Here is a 9,226-nt window from a genome sequence, read left to right as displayed (position 1 = left end):
CATTTTTGTTTTATCTATATTTCTTACTTTTTTTTTTTTTTTGTCTTTTTTTTTTTTTTTTTTTTTTTTTTTTTATTCTGCAACAGGTTCATCTGCAGATTCTAAGGCATCGTGAATTGACAAAAAGAGGTCACAATGGTGAACTATTTGTCTCAAGGGTGAACCAATTTCCGTCAATATTGTTCTTTATCGGTGTGAAATTTGCATCCACATTGCATGCATTACAGATTTACAAATTAAATTAAGTGCTGGTATCCTTTACTCTTAAAAAAACTCTAACATAATTAATGATTGTTGTATAAATGTTCTATCGATGCGACTCTTAATGTTCTTTTTTTTTTCTTAGTGAACACGATATCCTGTGTTCTCACTAACTCCACGATTCCTCCCCTCTTTCACTTCTTCCATTGATTCTAAATTATATAATAAGAATCTATAATATTCTAGTCTGTACCCAATTATGGGGTTTTGAATTCTGATCAAACTGTAACCAGTTCTAGAACAATTATTGTCAGTTCGAGAGTTAAGAGATGATTTCCAGTCTTACCTTTTATCGAATTATTTGGTAAATAATAACTAACCCGTTTGTTGAAAGGGGTTTCAAATAATGTCTTGTATGTTTCAGGAGAGAGAAAGAGGGAGAGGGAGCGCAGGTTAGTCACCCTACCCCCCATCAGCTGCGCACGGCAATGGAGAATATTTTTTTTTAATATTTATAGCATTTAAAAGCCAAACTCCATAGAGTTTTCCAGAAAGAGGAAGTGAAATACCGAGTTAGGGCATAGATATAATTTATTTTTAATCATTGTTATCTTATTGAAAGTTAATAATATCTCAATCTCTCCTCTTCCCCTCATTCTGCATTATTATCCCCTTCAGTCAACATCAACATCTCTCCTACATATAGTCTTTTGTTCGTATTGTTGCGAATAGAGAACATACACATTCAGTACACATCCAACATGCTTCTATCTCGTCGAGACATCTAACAGACAGACGTTCAGAACATTCTAGAAATAATATTAGATTTTAGTTTTTATAAAACTCTCTTCTCGTGGAATTTTCATGCGTCTCTTATCTCTAATCTTTCAAACTGCTTATGCATTTAAACTAAACTCATTCCTGTCGTTATCATGTTTATTGATTGATGATAGCGGCATTCATCTATCTTTCAGCTTTGGGGAATAAGCTATGAATATTCTTGTTTCTTCCGCAGTGTTATTCACTACCCTTAAGTCTTTCATTAGTGTAAGGTGTAGTTAGTTAAGGCTTGGAGATTTTAAGCAATTTATGTATATATATATATATATATATATATATATATATATATATATATATATATATATATATATATATATATATATATATATATATATATATATCCAATGTAGCACGAAGGAACACGTGCTTGATAATATCCATAAATCCACGGTAGAAGGTGAATGAAACTCGGACTTTGAACAAGTACTTTCATAGTTTAGTTCTACATTCTCAAGTTCACAAATTGTGAACTTCAGAATGTAGGAATGAACTGCGAATGTACTTGTTCCAAGTCCCAGTTTCACTTACCTTCTACCGTGGATTTAAGGATAATATATATATTTACAAGTTTAACAGATAGATTGGTGCAAACCCCCAGTTCTCTGTCTTAAACAGCTGGTAGCCCTGCATTGTTTTTCTTTTAAATGGTCCATCATTTGCATTACGCCAAGTTGTTGATGGGATGTCTTACAATTTAGCTTTCTGAGTCACCACCACCAACCAGGATCTTGCAAGGAAAGTGCAGAGCTGCCACCGTTATTTAATTTAAATTTTTTTCTTGAGGACGTATAGATCTGGAAGCAGTAACCTTGGGTAGTTTTGAAATTGTACGTTAGGGAATTGTTGGGTTAACAAGTTAAGAGAAATTGTAATTTTGGTGTGGAAATCGGCTCATGTTTATAAAAAAAAAATCTGTAAATAATCATAATTCATTGATTAGATGTGGACTTAACACATACGATTTTAAAAGGGACGTTAAATGAGTAAACAAAAGAAATGAAGCCGTATTCTAAAAGTTTTTCAGTTTTTTTCTGATAATTATGACATTATATCAGATATAATTCCAGTTTCGGTTCATGATGATTCTAATATTTTTTTTTACAAAAGTCAAAGAGTATGAAACGATTGTTTGTCAGAGGGAAAATGCTTAATATCTTTTACTGAGAGAAGTTACATCTCAGAATAAGCCACAGTTTCATATTTAATGGATTAGAATGTAAGATTGTTTTATTATAAGGACCTCTAACTCTTACTTTTAAAAAGCCACTGTTAGTTGGATAAGGTGAATTTGGAAACAATAAATTTGGAACAAGTTGTTAATTGTGTTTATTTGAAAGAAACATCCTTCATTTCAGTGATAGAATAAGATCGGGAGTTCAATTATATTTAAAATGCAAAAAATTAGGTAATGTCAATTTTATCGTGTTTAGTTTTAAAATCAAATTAAATGGAACAAGTTAATATTTTCTTCATATCAGGAATATTGTATATGAAAATAAATTATGTCATTTAGATGCTGAAATAAAAAAAAAATTAACAGGATGAATATAGCAAAATTAATTGTAATGTCAGTTTTGATGCTGAAATAAATAAGAATTAACTGGAATAAAATGACTTATCAAATTGACTTGAAAGTTGAAGGTATTCATTTATTGCTGAAACTATAAAGAGGGCATAAATATGAAAATAATAGATTTTGGTTGAACTATTAAGTATTAATGTTAGTATAATGCGGTTTACTGTGTCAGAAGAGAGCTTTTACGGCAAGTGTGGCAACTTAAAACCACAGCAGAAATTTACTGAATTTTTAGTAATTTAACCAAAGAAATAAAAAGGTGACCACCCCCCCTCCCCACCCCCACGGGGGTATGTATCCACCTTTGCGGCGTGTTTAGTACCACAAGCCCGTTGGGGAATATAAGTAAAAACATAAACAAAAGACTGTAAATATCATCAAGATAATGGCTCCCAAGAAATATTTAGAAATAGTCGGAGAAAACGACCCCCGAAAACACTTGTGGGGGGGGTCACTATCTATGAAAGATCCGGTAGAAATAACACAATTTGTTGTAAAGAACACGAAAGAAAATAATCAAGTTTTATATACCAACAAAACTTGAAGGTTTGAATTAAAGTGGAAATGCAGGTCATTAGTCAGTATGAAATCATACAGATATGCAAGGCGACACGGCTACGAGTCAATGTCGTCCTGATTTCGTTCCTGTCCACTGGACGGTGTTTCGATCCCATGAGGGGACGAAATTATCATCAACTAAAAAATTCCCCTTCGGTCTACATATATGAAAATATATCAATTCCGAGGTAGAGCGAATTAGATATTAAAGGACATTTGTAGCTCGAATAATTTATATGAATCACGATGATGTGATAATTATTCATGGTAAGTGCATATAGACTGTCGACTGTCGTGATATAATTATCTTTGAAAATTGTCTGTACATTTGTCATGGCTACGATTTAAGCATATACACACACCCATATATATATATATATATATATATATATATATATATATATATATATATATATATATATATATGTATGTATGAATAACTTGATCACGAAGTATATAAAACGTGATGCTATGTATAAATAAAGGTTTTTTGCCACGAAGGAAAAAATGAAAAAGCGAGATAGCCGAGTACTTTCGGTCCTGTTCGGACCCTTTACTGAAGGCAAACTGATTTTACAGAGAACAACATAGTCAAAAGAAGGCTTAATATACAAACTGACACTACCAGATTAGCCATAAGGGCGATTTCACTCTACAGAAAGGAGGAGCCGCCTGAGGGTAGCCACACCTTGAAGGATACACGCAGTAAACAAGTTATTCTTCCAGAAAACAGTACATTTTGAAAAAAACACGGGAGCATATACAATTTAATATCATGAATTTTACACAAATTTTCCCCAAAAAATTATTATTAATGAAAAGACGAAAGAAAATATAAATATATATATATATATATCGAGCAAGAGAAAGAGGGAGAGAGAATATCGAACCAGAGAGAGAGAGAGAGAGAGAGAGAGAGAGAGAGAGCGAGAAGAGAGAAATAATAACTATATACATGTGGGACTAATTTATTAGTTGAAGGACCTTAAAATGAATGAATAACCAATAAATTAGTCCCACATAGTATAAATTATTATTTCTTTCTCTCTCTCTCTCTCTCTCTCTCTCTCTCTCTCTTCTGTCTCTGTCTCTGTCTCTGTCTCTCTCTCTCTCTCTCTCTCTCTCTCTCTCTCTCTCTATCTGGTTCGATATTCTCTCTCCCTCTTTCTCTTGCTCGATATATATATATTTATATTTTCTTTCGTCTTTTCATTAATAATTTTTTTGGGAAAATTTGTGTAAAATTCATGATATTAAATTGTATATGCTCCCGTGTTTTTTCAAAATGTACTGTTTTCTGGAAGAATCACTTGTTTACTGCGTGTATCCTTCAAGGTGTGGCTACCCTCAGGCGGCTCCTCCTTTCTGTAGAGTGAAAATCGCCCTTATTGCTAATCTTGTAGTGTCAGTTTGGATATTAAGCCTTCTTTTGACTATGTTGTTCTCTGTAAAATCAGTTTGCCTTCAGTAAAGGGTCCGAACAGGACCGAAAGTACTCGGCTATCTCGCTTTTTCAATTTTTCCTTCGTGGCAAAAAACCTTTATTTATATACACACACACACACACACACACACACACACACACACACACACACACCACATAAGTTATTTCTTTCAGAAGTTGACTTCGTCCCACTATACCTTAGAGTCGAATTATATGATCATAAAGTATAAAAATGGAACTAAAGATCAGGCCAATATGTGATCAGGCCAGTATGTAGGCATATTGGCCTAAGTACATTTCGAATACTATCTTCGCGGCGTTACATTTTTGTAAGATTAATTACTGTAGTTCACGTAGTTTAAATATCCAATTACTTATGTACTTGTATTCAGTGCTACAACAGTTTCTCAAATTAAGTATTAAATTGGTTTTATTTTATCTTGCAAAAATTAGTTTGGTGTGTGTGTGTGTTTTTTTTTCTACCATGATCTGATTTACTGTGGGTTTTATCATTACGTTCTCGAATTTGTGATTTTTTGTTTTTGTATAATAAAGTCTTAACCTCATTTTTATTCGGTAAAATTATCCAAGTTCGTTCGTGTTTTATTTCATTTTTTCTTTAACAAGTTTAATTTGTATTTGCTTTGAAAATCGCGAAGAAAAACCTACCTTAAATTTTATCTGTTTTTCTGTAATTCCGTGTTCCTTATGTATAATAATTGCCCCACCCGATTTTTATCTGTTAAAATGATCTCAGTCCGGTCTTCATGAGAAAAACTTCATCCAACTTTATCTTCACCTTCTTTGATTCGTATTTCTTTTGTATAATAATTTTCACACCCGATTCTTATTGAGTAAAATTATCCCAATTTGAGGTTTTTTTGTTGATTTTAGTTTGTATTTTCATTGAAAAGGATGAAGAATAAACGACGTTTATTTTTATCCCTACTTCAATGATATAATAATTTAGTATAATCATTTCCTTCCCCTATTTGTATAGAGTAAATTTATCCCAATTCTATCATGGCTGTTTTTTTTTCTGTAGCGATTTAATTTGTATTTGCTTTGAAAATCATGAAGGGCTCAAGGCGCCAATATTTGCCTTGTTTGGCGCGTTTTATTGGGAACATTATGGTTTTACGACCTCTCAACTTGCCGCGGTAAAGTTTTTTTTTTTCTCTTTTTTTTTTTTCTTTTCCGAGGAATAAACACTAGCGGCCATTTTATTACTGAAAGTGATTTGTTTCTTGTTTATTTATTTATTTATTTATTTATTTATTTTTAGTAACAGTTCTCAATTATATATTTTGTTTAAGAGTGAAAGTTTTTCCTCATATATTTTTTTTTTTTTTTGTTTAAGAGTGAAAAAAAAGAATTTTTTTTTTTTATAATATTTTGTTTCTTGTTTTTTTTTTGCCAATTTTTTTTTTTCTGAAATTATGTTTTTTTTTTTTTTTTTATAACTAAAGTTAGATTTAGTTTATCATTATTTCCAGGTTTGGATGTTGTTCAAAATAAATGTAACAGGAAGTTTTGAATTATCAGTACTCAGCTGTATATTTTGTTTATTTAAAAGTGAAAGTGTTTGATAACGCTAAAGTCAATTTTATTTTAATTATTTTTAGGTTTTATGATGATCAAAGTAAATACAAAAGGAATTTTTTCTTATCAATTCCTAATTAAATATTTAGATGATTTAGGAGTGGAAGTTTTTCGTAAGTATAAAGTTAATTTTTTTTTCATAATTTCCAAGTTGGCTTCTAAGTGATTTTTTTGTATTCTCAATTATACATATTGTTTATTTAAGAGTGAAATTTTTTTTTATAACTAAAGTTGATTTTGCTTTCATTATTCCTGGGTTTCATGATATTCGAAATAAATAAAAGAAGAATTTGCTTTTTATAGTTTTTTTATATATAGTTTAAAGGTTTAAGGAACAAGTTAGTCGTTCGGGAACCAGTTTGATTTTATTGAGGTCGGTTTTGCAGTGTTCAGGTGTCACCTAACTTAATGGCTTTGTTTTATTTTCTCTCTCTCTCTCTCTCTCTCTCTCTCTCTCTCTCTCTCTCTCTCTCTCTCTCTCGTTCTTCATTTATCTCTTGTTTATTGTAGTAATTGCTTCTCAGTATTGAACGCGAAAGTATTTAACTTTTTAAAGAGAAGTAAATTTCGATCAGCAATCTAGGAAAAGTAATATATATATATATATATATATATATATATATATATATATATATATATATATATATATATATGATATATATGTATATATATTATATATATATATTATAGATATATATATATATATGTGTGTGTGTGTAATGTGTGTGTGTGAGTATTATTATATATATAATATATATATATTATATAATATATATATATATATATATATATGTATATGTATATTCAAGATTTTCTTTGTAATACTTCATTAGATACCAATAACTGTGAAATTTAGCAAATTTTAAACTTTCATTGGGGATTTCCAGCTCTTAAGTGTTAAAAACGATGTTTTGGACTCTGTTGTATTATTTAAAGAAGAATGCGTCCACATTGCAGTAAAATACATCATAAATATGTTGGAAACTTTGCCCACACAACACAGACTAGTTGAAAACAAGTCAGTGACATTGGTTGTCCTAACCAGCGCTTTATTAGGTTAATGGTTCGACTTATTTTCAACTCGTCTGTGATAAGTTGTAGTACATACGTATATATTCAGGAAAAGTGAGTTTATAATTAAAGTTTAAAACTTTCACAGGTGATTTCCAGCTTTTAAAGTGTTTCTTAGAATGGTTTGGAAACTGTTGTATATTATAACTAAGGATGCGTCCATCTTACCAGAGAAATATGTCGCAAAATTGTTCCTTAAACATCACAGACAACTTAAACACAAGTCAGTGACTTTTTAGTTTCCCTTACCAGTGCTTCGTACGATTATCGTTCTTCGCTGACGGTCGTTGACTTGTTATCAACCTTTTGGCGATATGTTGCCCACCTGTGTTTATTGTGGGTTTTTATTATTTCACGTTCTGCTGTAGGTTGGACGCACCTGCCATGGAGGTCAAAGGTCATTGGAAGTCTTGAAAGGTCATTAAATATGTTTGAGGTTTCATACACACACACACATCCTCCTCCTCCTCCTCCCCCCCCCACCTCCGCATTTTGGTTTTCCTGATTAACGGTCCTCACCCAGAATCGCCTGACCAAAGGAGGAATTATTTTCGATTTGGCTCTAGAGACGTCACAAAGGAAAATCCCAAGTCATGCAGGAGGTAACCGCAAGAAAATGTCAGCCAATAAAGATTTCGTTCTTTGATTGTCATCCTTTCTTGGAAATATGATTTGGCCGGAATGATAACATTTATTCATTTCTTCTTCGGGGCTGAATGGCAGTTGAATGATAATTTTTTTCTGTTATAAGTGTATTGAAAATTGTGCTTTAGTCTGGGGGAAATTCTGAAAGGGCTGTAGTTTTACTATATCAATAATATATGAGTTTAATATATCAATAATATGTCATTCAACTGTTACCGTTTTACTTTAACATTTATGTTACTAAAAGTTTTATGTATTGTTTCGTAATCTGTCAAGAAATTGTTTTACGAAGCTTAAGTAACCTTCGATTCAAACAGACCATATTATTTCGGACTCCGTGGATGAACCTTTGTAGTTGTAACTGTTGCAGTTTGTTGTATGTATGTATGTATGTATGTATGTATGTATGTATGTATGTATGTCCAAGCGCTTACCCTCAAACTTCTGACTTTAAACAACTATGGGAAGACGCGTTCGTCGATTAAAGGCTTTGTATTTCTCAATGTGTGTGTATGTGTATTTGCCCAAATTTCAAGAAGGTACCTATCAAACACACAGCTTTTCTTATCCTTTTCCTCACTTGGAGAGAAAGTGTTCATAGCAAGGAATGCTCACCTACTCACGTGACCATGAGACTCAGCGTAGCGCTGGGAACAGAGTCCAGGTGTAACTATGGAACGTAAGTTGAGAGATCTGGGATATATGTTCCTTTGTGCGTGTACGTACTACGTACGTTTAAGAGAGAGAGAGAGAGAGAGAGAGAGAGAGAGAGAGAGAGAGAGAGAGAGAGAGAGACTCGTCCCTTGAGCCACCGATGAGCAGGTAACCCCAACAGCATCAGCAGAACAATAATAACAACCATCCTCCACTCATATCCTATCCCTGACCCCCCCCCCTCTCTACCCCTTCCACATCCCCCCCAACCCCCCACTCCCCGCCCTCACCCCGGACCCTCTTGTCCTTACCTTGGAGTTGTCCCGTAGCATGTCCTCCTCCTCCTTTTTTCCTCCTCCTCCTCCTCCTCCTCGTGTTTTCATCGTGCTTATATATTTCTTATCCTTATCTTAATACCCCGCCCCCCACCTCCCCCACCCTAACCATGCCATGGGCGTCCTACCTGGTCCTCGTCGTTGTCGCCCTCGCCGTCGTGGTGGGCCGGTTGTGGTCATGGGCGAAATGAATCGCCTCTTTATGGGCTGTCGAAAGGGGGTCCCGTGAGGAGCATGCGATTCGGCAGAAATGGCCCGATTATACTTCACAGTCGGTCGTCGATGTATCTTCCTCTTCTC

At 33.3% G+C, this 9,226-nt stretch overlaps 1 long non-coding RNA gene across 1 annotated transcript in view; it reads left to right on the top strand.

Moving 5' to 3' along the window:
• LOC135222960 (uncharacterized) overlaps positions 1-1,272 on the top strand; it is a 183,391-nt gene extending 182,119 nt beyond the window's left edge. The window contains exon 4 of the long non-coding RNA XR_010316407.1: positions 626-1,272. This is a non-coding gene — a long non-coding RNA (uncharacterized LOC135222960). The remainder of the gene's footprint in view (positions 1-625) is intronic.
• Positions 1,273-9,226: the final 7,954 nt, after the last annotated feature.

This window comes from Macrobrachium nipponense, chromosome 8 (assembly GCF_015104395.2).
Source record: "Macrobrachium nipponense isolate FS-2020 chromosome 8, ASM1510439v2, whole genome shotgun sequence".
Classification (NCBI taxonomy): domain Eukaryota; kingdom Metazoa; phylum Arthropoda; class Malacostraca; order Decapoda; family Palaemonidae; genus Macrobrachium; species Macrobrachium nipponense.
The sequence above is the reverse complement of the archived record's forward strand: the minus strand, read 5'-3'. Positions and strand labels throughout refer to the sequence as shown.